Genomic DNA, 20,268 nt, shown 5'->3' with positions numbered 1-20,268 from the left:
ACCCGTGTCCCCTGCATCGGCAGGCGGACTCTCAACCACTGCGCCACCAGGGAAGCCTCCCCCGCCCCCATCTTTATGGGAGATTTCTTTTCCATCTTACAACTCTTTTGTTAAAAATTTTGGCATTTATATTTTTAATTTCCAATATTTTTTCCTTTTCATAACATCCTGTTTTTATTTTGTAGATGCTCTGTTTTCTATGAGGATACTAATTAAATGGTTTGAATTATAACAGTTTCTTTTTTGTGTTGTTTTGCAGTTGGGATAATTTAAACACACATACTAATGTGGATTTTTCTTTAAAGAGTTAAAGGGTAGTGAGAGTTTACCTGTTATAAAATTGTTCAAATCTTGCAATATAGATATAGAAACATTTAAGGATTCTAAAATATATTTTCAAAACTTGGACGAGAAAGCTGGCACAAACAAAATGAAGAGAGTTTATTCAAAAAGTTGATGAAACTCTAATGTATCATTTTTTTCCTAATATATCATTTTTAACTGAAATTTGGAAAGATGTTTTTAAAAGTTTCAGTAAAATAAATGAGAAATGATTCCCGATTTGGATGTGTATACAACTTCATATAGACTATGGTATAATATATACTTGGTCTTTGTCACCAGTTCCTGGCACAGAGCTCCTAAAACCATGGGAGTTTCCTGAGTGATAGGATTATCTTTTGTTGTTCATTAGGAGCCCCTTTCAACCACACTTCAGTTTATACTAATGAGATGACTCAGAATGAGGTCCCTAAATGGCTTTAGAATAGAGGCTGGTCAGCTGAAACAGCAACCAATTTCATTTCCACTTTCATCCCCACTCTCTGACTTCCTGGATGGTGATGGGGACTGGAGATTGGGTTATAAAAACTCTTAAACTACAAGACTGAGAGAGCTTCTGAATTGGTGAACACATCCATGTTTCTGGAGGGTGGCAAAGCCTGACTCCCTGGGCACAGAGGTTCCTATGTACCAGACCTCGATCTATGTACTATTCATTTGTATACTTATCTGGCTATTCATTTGTATCCTTTATAACAAACTGGAAAAGAAAGTATAGCACTTTTCTGAGTTCTATGTATCATTCTAGTGAATTATCAAACCTGAGCAGGGGATCGTGGGAACCGCTGAATTTGTAATCTTTTGGGAAAAAATGTGGGTAGCATGGGCACACAATTAGAAGCCAGAAGACAGGGGAACTCATTCATGTGGTCTTACAGTCAGCTCTGGAGGCACTGAGCAGAGTGGAGAAGTGTGGAAAGTGGATCTGGAGAACAAACAAGAAATCTGACACATCCCTTGCCTAGAAGTTACGCTCTTTAATGCAATAACCTCGTCTATCTTATACTTCATTATGCCCTAGTGCCTAGAACAGACCTGATGCATAGCAATAACAGCTAACATTCACTAGGTGTTTACTATATCCTGAGTACTTCTATTGGGCTTTACATGTATTAAATTATTATTATTATTTTTTTAAAACAAAACCTACCAAATCACAAGTAGGGGATGATTTTCTTTTTCTTTTATAAATTTATTTATTTATTTTATTTTTGGCTGCGTTGGGTCTTCATTGCCGCTGTGCACTTTATTTAGTTGTGGCGAGCAGGGACTACTCTTCGTTGTGGTGCTTGGGCTTCTCATTGTAGTGGCTTCTCTTGTTGCGGAGCATGGGCTCTAGGCATGTGGACTTCAGTTACTGTGGCTCGTGGGCTCTAGAGCGCAGGCTCAGTAGTTGTGGCGTATGGGCTTAGTTGCTCTGTGGCATGTGGGATCTTCCCGGACCAGGGCTCAAACCTGTGTCCCCTGCATTAGCAGGTGGATTCTTAACCACTGCGCCACGAGGGAACGCCTATATTAAATTATTTAGTTTTCATGTCAACTGTATTAGTTATTACTATTACGTATCATTATCACCATTTTCTAGGTGATAAAACTGAGGCACACAGAAGGCTAGATTTTACATATTTGTACTCCAACCCAGGACACTTGACTCTGTGACCATAACTACTTTTTTTTTTTAAATTTAATAATATACTTGATTTAACCCAATATAACCTAAATATTTTCACTTTAACGTGTAATAAAATAAAAGGCATTAATATGATTTTTTTTTGGTTTTGTTTTTTCTTCCCCCCCCCCTTTTTTTAAACATCTTTATTAGAGTATAATTGCTTTACAGTGGTTGTTAGTTTCTGCTGTATGACAAAGTGAATCAGCTATACGTATACATATATCCCCATATCCCCTCCATCTTGGGCCTCCCTCCCACCCCTCTAGGTGGTCACGAAGCACCGAGTTATTCCCCCTGTGCTATGCAGCTGCTTCCCACTAGCTATTTTACATTTGGTAGTGTATATATGTCCACGCTACTTTCTCACTTCGTCCCAGCTTACCCTTCCCCCTCCTCGTGTCCTCAAGTCCATTCTCTACGTCCGTTAGAAAGATGGGTGTTAGCTCTTCTCTAAATGTTTGATAGAATTGGCCTGTGAAGCCATCTGTCCTAGGCTTTTGTTTGTTTGAAGATTTTTAATGACAGTCTCAATTTCAGTGCTTGTGATTGGTCTGTTTATATTTTCTATTTCTCCTGGTTTAGTCAGAAGGTTGTGCTTTTCTAAGAATTTTTCCATTTCTTGCAGGTTGTCCATTTTATTGGCATCCAGTTGCTTTTAGTAATCTCTTATGATCCTTTGTATTTCTGCAGTATCAGTTGTTACTTCTCTTTTTTCATTTGGAATTCTGTTGATTTGAGTCTTTTCCCTTTTTTTCTTGTTGAGCCTGGCTAATTGTTCATCATTTTTTTTTGTCTTCTGAAAGAACCAGCTTTTAGTTTTATTGATCTTTGCTTTGTTTCCTTCATTTCTTTTTCATTTATTTCTTATCTCATCTTTATGATTTCTTTCCTTCTGCTAACTTTAGGTTTTATTTTGTTCTTCTTCCTCTAATTGCTTTGGGTGTAAGGTTATGTTGTTTGTGTGAGATGTTTCTTGTTTCTTGAGGTAGGATTGTATTGCTATAAACTTCCCTCTTAGAACTGCTTTTGCTGCATCCCATAGGTTTTGGGTCATCGTGTTTTCATTGTCATTTGTTTCTAGGTTTTTTTGATTTCCTCTGTGATCTTTTGGTTATTTAGTAGTGTATTCTTTAGCCTCCATGTGTTTGTAATTTTTGCAGTTTTTTTTCCTATAATTGATAATAGTCTCATAGTGTGTTGGTAGAAAAGATACTTGATATGATTTCAGTTTTCTTAAATTTACCAAAGCTTGATTTGTGACCCAAGGTAAGATCTATCCTGGAGAATGTTCCATGAGCACTTAAGAAGAAAGTGTATTCTGTTGTTTTTGGATACAATGTCTTATAAATTTCTTCTTGGATTGATCCCTTGATCATTATGTAGTGTCCTTCTTTGTCTCTTGTAATAGTCTTTATTTTGTTTTTATTTATTTATAAATTTATTTATTTTATTTATTTATTATTTTTGGCTCTGCTAGGCGTTCGTTGCTGCGTGCGGGCTTTCTCTAGTTTCCGTGAGCTGGGGCTACTCTTCGTTGTGGTGCATGGGCTTCTCATTGTAGTTGCTTCTCTTGCTGCGGAGCACAGGCTCTAGGCATGAGGGCTCAGTAATTGTCCTCATGGGCTCTAGAGTGCAGGCTCAGTAGTTGTGGCACATGGGCTTAGTTGCTCTGCGGCATGTGGGATCTTCTTGGACCAGGGCTTGTACCCATGTACCCTGCATTGGCAGGTGGATTCGTAACCACTGCACCAGCAGGGAAGTCCAATAGTCTTTATTTTACAGTCTATTTTGTCTGATATGAGAATTGCTACTTCAGCTTTCTTTTGATTTCCATTTGCATGGAATATCTTTTTCCATCCTCTCACTTTCAGTCTGTATGTGTCCCTAGGTCTGAAGTGGGTCTGTTATAGACAGCATATATATGGGTCTTGTTTTTGTATCCATTCAGCCCATCTTTTGGTTGGAGCATTTAATCCATTTACACTTAAGGTAATTATCGATATGTATGTTCCTATTACCATTTTCTTAATTGTTTTGTGTTTGTTATTGTAGGTCTTTTCCTTCTTTTGTGTTTCCTGCCTAGAGAAGTTCCTTTAGCATTTGTTGTAAAGCTGGTTTGGTGGTGCTGAATTCGCTTAGCTTTTGCTTGTCTGTAAAGGTTTTAATTTCTCTGTTTAATCTGAATGAGATCTTTGCTGGGTAGAGTAATCTTGGTTGTAAGTTTTTCTCTTTCATCACTTCATATATGTCCTGCCTCACCCTTCTGGCTTGCAGATTTTCTGCTGAAAATTCACCTGTTAACCTTATGGGGATTCTCTTGTATGTTATTTGTTGCTTTTCCCTTGCTGCTTTTAATATTTTTTCTTTGTATTTAATGTTTGATAGTTTGATTAATATGTGCCTTGTCGTGTTACTCCTTGGATTTATCCTGTGTGGGTTCTTTGCACTTCCTGGGCTTGATTAACTATTTCCTTTCCCATATTAGGGAAGTTTTCAGCTATAATCTCTTCAAATATTTTCTCAGTCCCTTTCATTTTCTCTTCTTCTTCTGGAACCCCTATAATTTGAATTTTGGTGCATTTAATGTTGTCCCAGAGGTCTCTGAGACTGTCCTCAATTCTTTTCATTCTTTTTTCTTTATTCTGCTCTGCTGTAGTTATTTCTACTATTTTATCTTCCAGGTCACTTAGCTGTTCTTCTGTCTCAGTTATTCTGCCATTGATTCCTTCTAGAGAATTTTTCATTTCATTTATTGTATTGTTCATCATTGTTTGTTTGCTCTTTAGTTCTTCTAGGTCCTTGTTAAACATTTTTTGTATTTTTTCCATTCTATTTCCAAGATTTTGGATCATCTTTACTATCATTACTGTTATTATTATCATTATAATTATTCAATTACCTGAATTCTTTTTCAGGTAGACTGCCTATTTACTCTTCATTTGTTTGTTCTGGTGGGTTTTCACCTTGCTCCTTCATCTGCTGTGTATTTCTCTGTCTTCTCATTTTGCTTAACTTACTGTGTTTGGGGTCTGCTTTTCACAGGCTGCAGGTTCATAGTTTCTGTTGTTTTTGGTGACTGACCCCTGTGGGAAAGGTTGGTTCAGTGGGTTGTGTAGGCTTCCTGGTGGAGGGGACTTGTGCCTGTGTTCTGGTGGATGAGGCTGGATCTTGTCTTTATGGTGGGCAGGACCGTGTCTGGTGGTGTGTTTTGGGGTGTCTGTGAATTTATTATGATTTTAGGCAGCCTCTCTGCTAATGGGTGGGGTTGTGTTCCTGTCTTGCTAGTTGTTTGGCCTGGGATGTCCAGCATTGGAGCTAGCCGGTCGTTCAGTGGAGCAGGGTCTTAGTGTTGAGACGGAATTCTCTGGGAGATCTGTTGCTGATTGATATTACGAGGGGCTGGGAGGTCTCTAGTGGACCAATGTCCTGAACTCGGCTCTTCCACCTCAGAGGCTCAGGCCTGACATGAGGCCGGAGCACCAAGACCCTGTCTGTCACACGGAATTATCAAGATAGTGGTCATTGGCAAGTGAAACCACAAGAGAAGAGGCCCGTGCTATGCTTGGTCCCGCTGAGCAATTTTCAGACTTCAGCTCATTCTGGCAACAGGGCAACTGTGTCGATGACACAAGGCAGGACAGGGTCCACGAGGTGGGTGGCACTCATCTGTTGCGCGACCTGAGGGGGCCGGTCGAAGCCCTCGGGGAAGGCGACAGCGGCCAGGACTCCGGCCTCCTGTGGCTGTGGCCTCTTTGCGGTCTCCCTCCTGGTGTCAGGTCACTCTCATCCCTGCTTTGGTGGTGGTGCCTTTACCCTGAGCTTCTTCACTGGGCGAGTATTCCCTGAGGCAACGTGTGAAAAGTGCAGGCCTCGCTTGACCCTCACTCTTTAAAAAAAAAAAAAAACAACTTTCCCCCCAGCTTTATTGAGATATAATTGGCACATAACATTGTATAATTTTAAGGTTTAAAATATGTTGATTTGATACATTTATAAATTGCAAAATGATTACCACCATAGTATTAGTTACCACCTTCATCCAGTAACATAGTTACCATTTTCTTTTTGTGGTGAGAACATTTGAGATACACTCTGTACCAAGTATATGATAGAGTATTATTAGCTGTAATCACCATGCTGTGCATTAGATCCCCAAACTTGTTAATCTTATCACTGGAAGTTTATACCCTTTGAGCAATATCTCCCCCTAACTTCCGTCCCCCAAGTCCTGGTAACCACCACTCTACTCTCCATGACCCTCAGTCTGAATTGCCATATTATGGTGCTCAACAGAGTTACTCTCTTCTTATGCAACATCACTTCTTACAACCAGTACTCACCCATCTGTTTTTCTTTCCTGAAGCTACAGTTTTCTGTTTAAAAAATGCTCCTTCGGAGAGTTAACTCTCTGCTAATTATATCTAGCACATAGTGCATCTTCCAGCTGAAAAGAGTAGGACCTTTAAGTTCTTAATGTGGGATAAGAAAACAAGTCCACAAGAGTGACCAGTTTTTAAAAATAGAATGAATTCTACTCAGATTTTCTAGAAAAGATATATCTCGGCTGCATGACTGGTTGTATTGTAAACCTGCCAATATAATATTTGTGTATCTGGTGAAATCTTGGAGAAGCAATAGGGAAGGGAAGTCTATGATTTTACTTGATAGGAGGCCATACAGAGAAAAATAATAATAAACATCATTTACTTATGGGGGGCCTATGATTATCTCATTTAATTTTTTAAAAATAATTATTTTTTTTTAACCCTTTGACCAACCTCATTCTTCCCAACCTAGTCCCTGGCAACCACCATTCTACTTTCTGTTTCTATGAGTTTGGCTTTTTTTTTTAAAGCCAAACATATATATATGTTTGGCTTAAAACATATACTTTAAGCCAAACATATACTTTTCCACATATAAGTGAGATATTGCAGTATTTGTCCTTCTGTCTGACTTATTTCATTTAGTGTAATACCTTCAAGTCCCTCCATGTTGCAAATGGCAGTATTTCCATCTGTTTATGGTTGAATTAAAAAAAAAATGTGTGTGTGTGTGTGTGTGTGTGTGTGTGTGTCACATTTTCTTTATCCATTCATCCACTGACAGACACTTAGGTTGTTTCCATGTCTTGGCTATTTTAAACAATGCTGCGATAAACATTAGGGTGCAGATCTCTCTTCAAGATAGTGATTTCATTTCCTTCAGACATATCACCAGAAGTAGAAGTGCTGAATCATGTAATAGTTTTATTTTTAGTTTCTTGAAGAGCCTTCATACTGTTTTCCAAAGTGGCTGTACAATTTACATTTCCACCATCAGTGCACAAAGGTTCCCTTTTCTCTACATCCTCTCTATCACTTGTTATTTCCTGTCTTTTTGATGATAGCTGTTCTAACACATGTGAGGTGATATCTCATTGTGGCTTTGATTTGCATTTCCCTGATGATTAGAGTGTTGAGCATCATTTCATATACCTGTTGGCCATCTGTGTGTCTTCTTTGGAAAAATGTTCAGATCTCTGCCCATTTTAAAATCAAATTATTAGTCTTTTTGCTGTTGAGCTGTATGAGTTCCTTATATATTTTGGATTTTAACCCCTTATCTGATATATGATTTGCAAATATTTTCTCCCATTCCACTGTTTGCCTTTTCATTTTGTTGATCATTTCTTTTGCTGAAGAAGCTTTTTAGTCTGATGTCCCATTTTGTTTTTGCTTTCGTCAGTTGTGTTTTGTTGTCATATCCAAAAAATTGTTGCCAAGACCAATGCCAACTAGCTTTGTCCTCATGTGTTTTTCTTTTTCTAGGAGTTTTATGGTTTAAGGTCTTACATTTAAGTTTTTAATCCATTTCTAGTTAATTTTTGTGAATGGTGTAAAGATAGGGGTCCAATTTCATCCTTTTACATGTGACTATCCAGTTTTCCTAGCACCGTTTATTTGAAAAGACTATCCTTTCCCTGTTGAGTATTCTTGGCTCCCTTGTCAAATGTTAGTTGACCAAACGTGCCTGGGTTTATTTCCGTGCTCTTGGTTCTGTTCCATTGGTCTATGTGCCTGTTTTTATGCATTTAATCTTTAAGATATCTTTCTGTGGTAGTTGGCATTTGCTTCATTTAAACTCAAGGAAACTGAGACAAAGAGAAATGTTTTGCCCTAGGTCACATGGCTAAAATGTATTCAAGTCATTTTGATTCCAAAGCCTCTGTCTTCAACTATATCACCTTACCGCCTGGTATGGCATGTGGAAATTGTTCCTAAACCTCAGTAAACTTCCCTGTTTCTCTTGTTCCCACATATAAGAATATAGGCATAGGTATAGTTGGATTTACATTTATTATTTCCACATGGGGGAACATGTACTTTCATATAATTTTGTATTATAAACAACACCTTGTAAATTAATAATAACCCAGTAATTTAATTGCATTTATATTGAGAGTGTATTGCAAGTTGTTTAAACAGCACCACTTCAGAGGCAGCCGCACACATCACCACAGAACTGTGAGTGCAAAAATGAAATTTAGAGAGATGATATTTACGTCAGCTTCGGCAATGAGGGTATGGATGAGTCATGATTGAACCATGATGTATACATATCTTAAAGTCTAGTTATTAGAAAATTATAGGACAAAAATGCTGCTGGTGCAAATATGTGTCACTGCGTGTTCTCTAACACTTAACAACCTTAACAAACAAAAAGGGGGGAGCTAAACTAACAGTAATTTTAAATTAAAGAGGAAGAATATTAGCAATTGAAAACCACAACAAACTGAAGACAATACTACAATGAGGATTTAATACTCTGATAACAGAGAGTCCATTCCCCAAATTAAGAGCATTCCAGCTATCTGGGTGAGGTAATGTGCAGCAGGAGGCAAATCGGGGTTAAGATTGGCCTGGCAGACAGACTTCTTAGTGGAATACTGAATTTAGACTCTTTAATAAATTCTAGTAGCCGCCCAATTTTAGTTTATGAATATCACATTTTATTAATGGATAATTCACTTAGTAGGTGACTAATGAAAATGAAAGTTTATAAAATTTTGAATTTTGAGGCCCATCAGTAAGACTCACGTCCATCAGTAGATGCCAGCTCATTTTTAAAGAATCCTTTACATAGGGGGAAAAGCAGAGAGGATTAGGGTCAGAAAAGGCTGGTCTTAAAAGGCTGGTCTTTCCAGGTCTGAGACCTTGAGCAAGAATCTCAGCTGGACTGAGCTTGAGAGTCTGCGAATCACTCAGTGGTGTGCTGGAACTGGCTCATATCGGTGTTGGAGAGCTCATGGTTAAATTTCCAAGAATTCTGCAGGCCAGTTGTTAAGCCATTGGTAGCCTGATATCAGCAACAATGGGAGTATTACACTCCAAAAATCAGCAAACACTACAAATCAGGGATTTTTTTTTAGACGGTTTAAAATTTTTTTTATTGTGGTAAAATTGGTATATAACATTATATAAGTTTGAGGTGCACATTATAATTTAATATTTATATACACTAAAAAGTGATCTCCACAATAAGTCTAGTTACCACCTGTCACCATATTGCTTATCCCTTTCACTCATTTTTCCCATCCCTCAACTCCCAACACCTCTGTTAACCATCAATCTGTTCTCTGTATCAGTGAGTTTTGTTTTGTTTTATTTGTTCATGCATTTTGGCCTTTAGATTCCACATATAAGTGGAATCATACAGTATTTGTCTTCCTCTGTCTAACTTATTTCACTTAGCATAATACCCTCAAGGTCCATCCATTTGTCAAAAATGGCAAGATGTCATTCTTTTTTATTCTTTTTTACGGCTGAGTAGTATTCCATATATATGGAATATATATACAATTTATATTTTATATATATTCCATATATATAAAACAATTTCTTTATCACTTCATTCATCGTTGGACATAGTTATTTCCATATCTTGGCTATTGTAAATAAAGCTGCAGTGAACATGGGGGCACATATATCTTTTCAAATTAGTGATTTCATTTTCTTGGGAAAACTGGAATTGCTGGATCATACGGTAGTTCTATTTTTTTGGGGGGGTGCTCTGGGTCTTCATTGCTGCGTGCAGGCTTTCTCTAGTTGTGGTGAGTGGGGGCTACTCTTTGCTGTAGTCCGTGGGCTTCTTATTGCGGTGGCTTCTTTTGTTGCAGAGCATGGGCTCTAGGTGCAGAGGCTTCAGTAGTTGTGGCATGTGGGCTCAGTAGTTGCAGCGCGCATGCTCTAGGGCACACAGGCTTCAGTAGCTGTGGCGCACAGGCTTAGTTGCTCTGTGGCATGTGGGATCTTCCTGGACCAGGGATCGAACTCATGTCCCCTGCATTGGCAGGCAGATTCTTAACCACTTCACCACCAGGGAAGTCCTGGTAGTTCTATTTTTAATATTTTGAGGAATCTCCATAGTGGCTGCACCAGTTTACATTCCCACCAACAGCACACAAGTGTTCTCTTTTCTCCATATCCTTTCTACCACTTGTTATTTCTTGTCTTTTTGATAATAGCCATTATAACAGTTGTGATTTTGATTTGCATTTCCCTGATAATTAGTGATGTTGTACATCTTTTCATGTGCCTGTTGGCCATCTGTCTGTTTTCTTTGGAAGAATGTCTATTTATTATAGATTCTCCAAGTCAAGGACTCCCCCCAACCCCCCCCCAGAAAACTGGCTTACCAGCATACCATTGTTTCATTCTTCCCTTCCCTCCAAAATATCACCAAATTCTGCAAAGAGGAAATAATGATTCCTCTATGAGCATTAAATTGTTTTGATATTGAACCAAAGCTAGGTAATCAATAAATATTCATTTTGTAGGGTGGCTACTAGGCATGATCCCATTTAATTCCTTTACAGGTAGATGTTATTATCCTCAATGAGAATGACAGTTTTGAAAATACCTGAGAACAAACTACTGATGCTCAAAACATTACATGAATTTCGCAGCTATTATATTGAGTGGAAGAAGCCGGACACAAAATAATACATACTGTATTATTTCATCTATATGAAATTTAAGAACTGATACAAGTTCAAGAACTGATGGAAGATTATAGAAGCCAGAAGAATGCTTATCTCCAGTGGGGAGGAGAGTGGTGACTGAGAAGGGGTGTGAAGGTAACATTTGAGTGCTGGAGTGTTTCTCTATTGTGATCCAGATAGGGGTTACACAGATGCATAAAGACGCAAAGATTCATCACAATATACACTTAAGATGATTGCACTTTATCATAAATGTAATTTTTACTTCAATAAAAAATTTAGTAAAAGGTATGTTATACTAAAAAGTAAAAGAAGAATCTGAGAAAGTATGTTTTATAAACTGGGAAGCACTTCAAAGTCTCTTTTACCTTAAAAATTTGAGATGCCTTTGACAACCTCCCTTCTCCTAGTTTCTCCCTCTCTGTGGCCACTCAGTCTCTTTAAGGTTCGGTTGGCTTTTCTCTGCCTGTCTTGTAAGCATTGTGTCCCCAGAGTTCTGTCCTTATAACTCTCCTCACTTTATGTACTATTGACAATCTCTGTAGCTCCAACTCCTGACACAATTTCCTAACCTCCAGGTCACACTCTTTTCTCCTCTGTATCCATACTCATTCATTGAACAACTACATACTGGGTTGTCTTTACTGGGTGTCTTATGCCAAGTACTGTTCTTGGCACTAGGCCATGTCAGTCAACGAAACAGAGATCTTTGCCTTCATGGAGCTTATGTGCCCAGATCGCTCTCCCTGGGCCTACCAAGACTCAGATGTCCCAAATGATCTCATTATCTTCACCCCTTGATTCTCCCTAACCTCAAACTTGTTTTTCCCATGCATCTTCCATCTCTGTGATTGCACTGTCATCCTCTCAGAAACTCGGAATCATCCCTGACCCCGCTTCAACAAATCACCATCGGCTGACTATTACATGTCCTGAATATCTCTCAGAACCCTCCACTTGTCTGTATTTGCACTGCCCTGCCCCATTCTCATTCTTTCCCATTTGACTTACTAACTGGTCTCTCTGCCTCCAGTCTTCTTCCTGCCTATCACTCTCCATACAGCTGCTAGAATGATTATAAAATGCAAATCAGGACAAGTTGCTTTCTGCCTAAACCTGTCCAGTAAAAGTCTAAATTCCTTACCTTGTTCTCATATTCTTAGCTGTCAGGGTGTAAGCATAGCTGCTGAAACCTGGGTTCACATCCCTGCTTACCAGCATAAACTTGGGCAAAATTGTTTTAGCCTTTAGCCTTACTTCCCCATCTATAAAATGGGAATGATAATAGTACTGACGTCGAGTTGTTATGGGGATTAAATTTATTATTGCACACAAGGCACTAAGAACAGTGCCTGGTCCTCAGTATATACTCAAGAAGGCTGGTTTTCTTTTAGACGGTGCTGTAATGTTTAAATAAGTTAAAACATCTAAGAGGCTTTGCACAGCACCCAGCCTGTCTTAAATACTCTGTAATGTCAATGTTGTTGCTTCTCTAGCCTTACTTCTTGCCCTTCTTCCACACAAACCTGACTCAGCCCTATGGGGCTGGCTAAGGTTCTCTTTCTTACACGTCCCTTGGTTCCTCCCTTTCCTGTCTTTTTCTTGGATGTCTCCCACCGATCCTTCAAGTCTCTGCTCAGGCACCAGCCCCTGGCTGCCTCAGCCCAAGCTGGATTGGTGGCTCCTCCTCTGTCTCTCCGTCTTAGAACCTGTGCTTGCCTCTATTACAGAACGTAGTAATTGTTTATTTAAAACATACTAAGAAGCATCCATCAACAGATGAATGGATAAGCAAAATGTGGTATATACATACAATGGGATATTATTCCACCTTAAGAAGGAATGAAGTACATCATGGATGAACCTCGAAAACATTGTGCTAGGTAAAATAAGCCAGGATTTAGAGCCAAGATTAGAACAGTTAGGCTAAATTGCTCTAAATCCTGGCTTCACCAGGCTGTGTGACCTGGTGTAAGGTATACAGCTTCTCTATGTTTTCGTTTCTTCATCTGTAAAAATAGGTAAATTTCTTTTATAAAGTTGTTTGAAGTAATGTGTGTAGAATACTTGACATATAACCTGGATAATGGTAAGCACTCAATAAGTGTTTTCCCTTATTATTTTTCAGTTGTGATCTCTCTGGGCACAGGCTCTATAATCTCTGTCACAGTTCCTTGATATGGTTTCAGATTCCACATTGCAACCAACCTTGAAGAACATATTGCAACAAATTAAATGTAGAAGCAGATATAATCATCCAGTTGTGTTCCATTGATCTAGATAGTAAAAAGATTTTTAAAAAAATGCTACTCTTCTTGCTAGATTTTTTTTGTTTGAGTAAATATAGTTACTTTCTGTAAAACCTTTTCTTTATGTTAATGTAGAAAGGAATTACTAATGTTATTTTAAAATAAATTAGTATTTAAAATTTTCTCAGTTTTAATTTCTAATATGGTAAATGTTGATAGATAGAACCTATATAAACAATGTTCCTTGGATCCTCAGTAATTCTTAAGAGTATAAAGGAGTCCAGAGACCAAAAAGATTGAAAACCACTGTCCTGCCTTGCAGTTGGATCCCTGCCACAGCACCCAGGACAACTGGCCTCCAGTCTGTGCTTTAGCACTTCACAGGATGGGGAGGTCATCACCTCCTGGAGCAGCTGGTTTTATCTTTGGGCTACTCTGCCTCTTAGAAGGTTCTTGCAATGAGTCAAAAATCTTTGTTTTGGAGGCTCCCACTGACAGTTCTTAGACCCACCCCTTATTTTCACACATTGCAATTTGGAACCCTCTTTCAGGTCTGGAAGACAGTCATCAATTCCCCTTTGTGGTGGTCCCAGAGGGAATCACCCTGTCCTTCGTGTGACTAAAGTGCATATGTATTTTTCTGAGTCAGCCAGTGATTTGTAGGAAGCATTGCCAAGCTAGATAGCTCACAACTGCTTTTCCAGGAGCCAGAAGATTATCTTCAGTCCCACATTGAATTTGAGAAACTCATTTTGTTGTTGTTTTTACCAATAAATTAAAATTTTCCATTATAAATCACATATGTTTCTTAAGGAAAATAAAGTAGGGAAAAAGAGACTTAAAAATGGAAATGGGGTCATTATTAGTGCTGACTTTCTTGTCTTGGCATCTAGCTCCCTTTCAGGCTTGCCCTGAATGCCATTTTTTTCAGCAATTCCTAAAGCAGTTATATGTACTATGCCTCCGGAGGTCTGCCAGGTTGACAGGCTGCCTGCTGCCTGGTCAGTCCCCAGCCCTTTAAGGACAGCTGAGGAGGGGCACTCAGAGGAAACAGGAAGCTCTCAAGGAACGTGATTCTTGTACTACCTGAAGGTATTTTAGGCCAGATCTCTTCAGGCAAGGTGGGGTCAGAGGGGATAGACGCTTTACTACAACAGAGATTAGTAAATTTTTTCTACATTTTTGGGAGGTAAAAAATGAAGTTCTTATGGAAATTCTACTTCTGGGAATCTATTCTAAGGAAATGATGAGAGATTTAAATGGTGTTATGTGTCTATCATTATTCATAAAACTTGGAAACAAGCTAAATATTCTACAATAAACGTTCAGTTTAAAAACTATCTATAAGGGAATAGGGGGTATATGGGAAATCTCTGTACTTTTCCCTCAATTTTGCTGTGAACCTAAAACTGCTCTAAAAAAATGAAAATCTTAAAAAAGAAACCTGTCTATGTGCTTGTATATTCTGTGCTGGTTAATAATAAATTACATTTACAAAATCTTTTTAATGATGTGGGAAAATTGTCAACATAGAGTGTTAGTTGCTTAATATATGACTAGTATACAGTTTTTATATAAATATTTGTTGACTGAAAATTGAAAAAAGCAGATAAGAAACTATACATACAGTACAGTCTTGATTGTATAAATATTTTTGTTACAGAGTGAAAAAAATAGATGACACCAATGTATCTCACATGGAGGAAACTGTCTTTATGAAAACTCTTTGAAATGCCCTGCAGACACAGATGTCAGCAGATGCCCAGCTCAGACAAGGGGAAGATGTTTTGCATGAAACAAAGAGAGGAACATGGTTTATTGCTTGTGAAAAGGAGGGGGAAGAAAGAAGGTATTGGTCAACACTCTTGCAATTGCAAATGACAGAAATTTAACTCAATGTGGCTTAAGGGAAAACCCAGATATCTAGTTAGACATGGTTGGATTCAGGAAGTCAAACTTTGTCATCCATATCTGTGTTTTCTCTCCATCTCTTGATTTTGTTTTCCTTTGTCTTGATCCACTCTCAAGCAGACTCTTCACTTGTGCTGGCAAAGATGGGCACTAGCAATGCTAGGCTGACCTTTCTACCAGCTCAGTGACCCCAGGGGTAAGAGTCCTTCACTCACCAAGAGTTCTCTCAAGTCTATCCCTGAGTAGCAGTCTGGCCGGGGAGATGGAATGTACAGATTATCTGGGTTTCGTCACTAGTTTGGATCACTGGAATAGGCTGAGGTCAGCCCTGCTCAAGTCATTTAGAAGTTCCAAAAATAATTTGCAGCGTTCCTGGCATGGAGCTTCTAGAACCCTTGGAATTTCCTGAGTGACTAAAGTGTCTTTATTATTCATGAGTCCCTTGGATCACTCCTGAGTTTATGCTAATGAGGGCACTCATGGTGGGACCCTGCATAGCTTCAAGATTGAGACTGGTCACCAGAAAGACCAGCCACTGATTAGAAGGTTGGGACTTTGAGCCAGCCCCACCTCCAGGGAGGGGAGATGGATTGAGTTCAAGTGCATGGTCCATGATTTAATCAATGAAACTCCAATAAACCTTTGGACAGCAAAGCTCAGTGGAGGTTCCTTGTTGGTGAACTCATGTTGGGAAGATGAGGTGCCCTCATCCCATGGGGAGAGGGCACAGAAGCTCTGTGTTCAGGACCTTCCAGACCTTGCCCTGTGTGTCTCTTCATTTGGCTGGTCTGATTTGTATCCTTTAAAACTCTAATTGTAAGTATAGTGCTATCCTCAGTTTTGTGTCATTCTGCTGAATTACAGAACCTGAGCGGGGTTGGAGGAACCCTCTGGATTTGTAGCCAGTTGGTTGGGAGTATGGGTGGCCTGGGCCCCTACTTGCTCCTGGTGTCTGGAGTGGGGGCAGTCTTGTTGGAGACTGTGCGCTTACAGCTGTGGAGTCTGACAATACCTCTGGTTGCTTAGTGTCAGAATTGAAAGCGCAGCACAACAGATGACGTCAGAATAGTTGGGGTTGAAACAGAATAGGATTGAGTCTGGCTCCATGCACTGCAGAACAGTGGAAGAGGTGTGGAGCCAGGAGCCCAGAGGCCAGGTGGTTATGATAACAGAAGATCACTGGGAAGAAACTGAAATCTTGAAGAGGGCTTTGGATTTTCACAGGATAGGGAGTTGGAGAGAAGAGGAGTTTAAGCCAATTTTATCTCAACCTTTCAGCAGAGGAGGGTCCCCAACTGAACTGAGTTACATACATTCATCTTTGCTATAAGAATCTGTGTTCACAGGTTTTCACTTTTATGAAGTGATTACAACTAGTTTTTCCAAGTGAACAAAGTTCTTTCACTCACTTATGGTCAGACTCACTTATCTTACACATGTGCATTCAAAGACCTTCCAGTCACTGTCAGAGCCAGGTGTAGAAGCAGAGAATGGAAGTGCTGGCTGATGCAGGATAGTGGATTTGCAAGGCGAGTGCAAGAAAAAGTCAAGAGGGCAAGATACATCAACGAGGATGTGTCTGTTCTGTCTGTAAAAGCCCCAAATGCCGGAAAGTTCAGTGGTGTGTGTGTGTGTGTGTGTGTGGTGGCAGCACATATCAACTCAATGTTTTAGGGAGCAGTATGAACTCAGGACCATATCAGCTCACATAAATTAACATTCCCACTTCTGGCTGGTTTGATGAATACTCCTGATTCATAAGTCAATGTGTGAGTTTCCCCATAGAGCAGGCCCTCTACAAAAACATGTAAAATACCTTATTGTATTTTCCTCACAAATAATCACTGAGAATGGTTGAGTCTTATTCCCTTTGTCTTTTGTTTTTAAACCAGGGTTAATAATAAAATAAACTTTAGGTTTTTTTTGTTTTTTTTAATTTATTTTATTTTTGGCTGCGTTGGACCTTCCTTGCTGCACACAGGCTTTCTCTAGTTGTGGTGAGTGGGACTACTCTTCACTGCGGTGCGTGGGCTTCTCATTGCGGTGGCTTCTCTTGTGGAGCACGGGCTCTAGGTGCGTGGGCTTCAGTAGTTGTGGCTCGCGGGTTCTAGAGCACAGTAGCTGTGCACAGGCTTAGTTGCTCCGCGGCATGTGGGATCTTCCCAGACCAGGGCTCGAACCCGTGTCCCCTGCATTGGCAGGCATATTCCTAACCACTGTACCACCAGGGAAGCCCTAGTTTAGTTTTAATAAGCCATTATCACAATCAGGATCATAAACATATCCATCACCCCCAGAGTTTTTGGTGCCCTTTGTGATCTCCCTCCCACTCTTTCTCCCAAACCCAGACAACAACTGATCTCCTTTCTGTCACTATAGATTTGTTCACATTTTCTAGAATATTTTAGCAATGGAATCATATGCTATATATTCTTTTTTTATGTGGCTTCTTTCACTCAGCATAATTTGTTGAGATTCATAACTTGTTCATTCTTTTTTATTGCTGGGTAGTATTCCATTGTATCAATATACCTCAATTTGTTTATCCATTCACTTGTTGATAAACATTGGTACAATTTCATAAGTTTTGATATACATATACACACGTGGAGCCATTGCTCCAACCAAGATACCCATCACCACCAAAAGTTTATCTCCAGTGTTTGGCTATTACAAATAAAACTACTATGAATATTCATGTAAGAGAACTTCTATGGATATAGCTTTCATATGTTTTCTCTTTAGTAAGTATCTAAGATTAGAATTATTACATCATTTGGTAGGTATACCTTTAACTTTTTAAGACACTTCCAAACTGTTTTTTAAGAAACTGTTGTCTAACCTAGTATACATCACCACTCTTCTAAATTCTCACCAACATATGGTTTGGTAAGTCTTTTTAATATTTTACATTCTAAAAAGTATATAGTGGTATTTTATCATGGTTTTAACTTGCATTTCCATAATGGCTGATGATATTGAGCAACTTTTCATATGTTGTTAAGAGTTTTATGCATTTTCTTCCTTTCTTTTTCCTGTTCTTTATATGTATATATTAACCCTTTACTATATGGGGAAAAATGCTTCCCCAAATTTTTGCTCATTACTGAAATTTCATATTGATGGCTAATAATTTCTATTATAATTAATGTAATAACTATGGTGTTTTCTAATGGAAAAGTAGGTCTAAGCTTGATATTATAATAATATTGATAGTGAACTCCAACCTTTAGATGACTCTAAATTTTGTCATTTTATGAATAAAAGGTGAAAAGTTCTGAAGCAACTGAGAATTTAGCAGCAGTTGCAGTATTGATGTTAGCCATTTTCTTATTTTTTGGAAGCTCTGAAAATCAGTGTGATCTTACTCTGCAATGAGTTTGGGAACTGCTTTGCCCAAAATCAGAGTGATTTTTGTAAAAGCTAAAACATTTATTTCAGCTCAACATGGTGGCCTCTGAGAATACATTTAGCAGAGAACATCAACTAATGCAATCTTACTATATTTTCAGAGACTCTGAATGTTCATCTTTAAATGGAATATTCTCTTTGTATTAGGGGACTTGCATAAATAGACACCCTGGGCATAAATTCAGTGTGTAAAATCTGTCTCAATCTTCCCATTCCAGATGAGGAAACTGGGGCCCTGGGAAGTAGAGATGTGTCCAAGGGAATCTGGTGAGATAGTGGCAGTGAGCACAGTTTAGGTAAGGTGGGCAATGCTCTCTATCCTGTCTCTTCTCTGAGTGAGATCAACAGTGAGTAAATTATAAGACCATAGAAAGTGAGTGCTGAAAGGAGAATTAGAGACCACTCAGTCTACTCCTCTTATTGTAAAGTGAGAAAACTGAGGCCTGTGGCAGGGGAGCAGCATGTCCAAGGCCATGCATAGAAAGTTTGTCACATAATTGAGACTGAAAGTTGGGTCTCCTGATGCTTAGTTTTCAGGATGGCTGAGCAGGTCTGCTGCCTCTCCAGTGAATGAAGGGCCAGAGTCCGGGACTTCGCACAAAACTTTGATGGGATTTGGAAGATTTCCTTGTGGAGGTGACAAGCACTCGAGTTGTCTTTATAGCCCCAGTAATAAGATGATGGCATCATCCATATTCCCTCTACCAATGACTCTTCCATGGCAACGTAGCTGAGACTGAGGCTAAAGGGCCAAAAAGGTAAGGATGTTCTCCTTAGCAGATGAAAAGTCATGCATGTGTCTCTTTCCGTGCATCATTCATTTGGCCACCCATTTTTCCATCCCTTCATCCATCCACACACCATTCAACAAAACCTTCTCTGGCCATTATCCTTGCCATTGAGGAGCTCCCTGACTCTTGGGAAAGGCAGACATGTAAACAATGAATTAAGATACAAAATGTAATAAAGAAATAACTAAAGGGACTTCCCTGGTGGCGCAGTGGTTAAGAATCCGCTTGCCAATGCAGGGGACATGAGTTCGAGCCCTGGTCCGGGAAGATCCCACATGCCATGGAGCAACTAAGCCCGTGCGCCACAACTACTGAGCCTGCGTTCTAGAGCCCACAAGCCACAACTACTGAGCCCGTGTGCCACAACTACTGAAGCTCACGAGACTAGAGCCCGTGCTCTGCGACAAGAGAAGCCACCGCAATGAGAAGCCTGCGCATGGCAACCAAGAGTAGCTCCCGCTCACTGCAACTAGAGAAGGCCTGTGCACAATGAAGACCCGTGTGCAATGAAGACCCAACGCAGACAAAAATAAATTAATTAATTAAAAAGAAAAAAAAAAGAAAGAACTAAAGAATCATTGGAAAACCTAAGAGGTAGTACCTAATCCATCTAGGGTAGAAGAAAGAAGAGAGGGCAAGAAAAGTCTTCCCAGAGGTGTTAGCATGTGTTGAGTCTAGAAAGATGAGCAGGAAATATTCAGATGAAGAACAGAAAGGAGGAAATGCATTCCAGGATGACAGAACAGCCTGATCAAAGATACCTCTAAAATTGTATGAATAATATCACCATTTATTTTAAAAGTATGTGTGTTTGGGCTTCCCTGGTGGAGCAGTGGTTGAGAGTCCGCCTGCCGATGCAGGGGACACGGGTTCGTGCCCCGGTCCGGGAAGATCCCACATGCCGCGGAG

The 20,268-nt window shown here is 39.4% G+C and overlaps 1 long non-coding RNA gene across 3 annotated transcripts in view; it reads left to right on the top strand.

Moving 5' to 3' along the window:
- LOC112402437 (uncharacterized) overlaps positions 1-20,268 on the top strand; it is a 91,020-nt gene that overhangs the window by 61,637 nt on the left and 9,115 nt on the right. For all 3 annotated transcript variants that reach the window (XR_003003705.1, XR_003003703.1, XR_003003704.1), the window contains exons 5-6: positions 14,910-15,095; positions 19,099-19,326. This is a non-coding gene — a long non-coding RNA (uncharacterized LOC112402437). The remainder of the gene's footprint in view (positions 1-14,909; positions 15,096-19,098; positions 19,327-20,268) is intronic.

The sequence above is a fragment of the Neophocaena asiaeorientalis genome, unplaced genomic scaffold (assembly GCF_003031525.2).
Source record: "Neophocaena asiaeorientalis asiaeorientalis breed wild unplaced genomic scaffold, Neophocaena_asiaeorientalis_V1.1 scaffold363, whole genome shotgun sequence".
NCBI lineage: Eukaryota > Metazoa > Chordata > Mammalia > Artiodactyla > Phocoenidae > Neophocaena > Neophocaena asiaeorientalis.
Note: the sequence above shows the minus strand (reverse complement) of the source record. Positions and strands in the feature narration are given on the sequence as shown.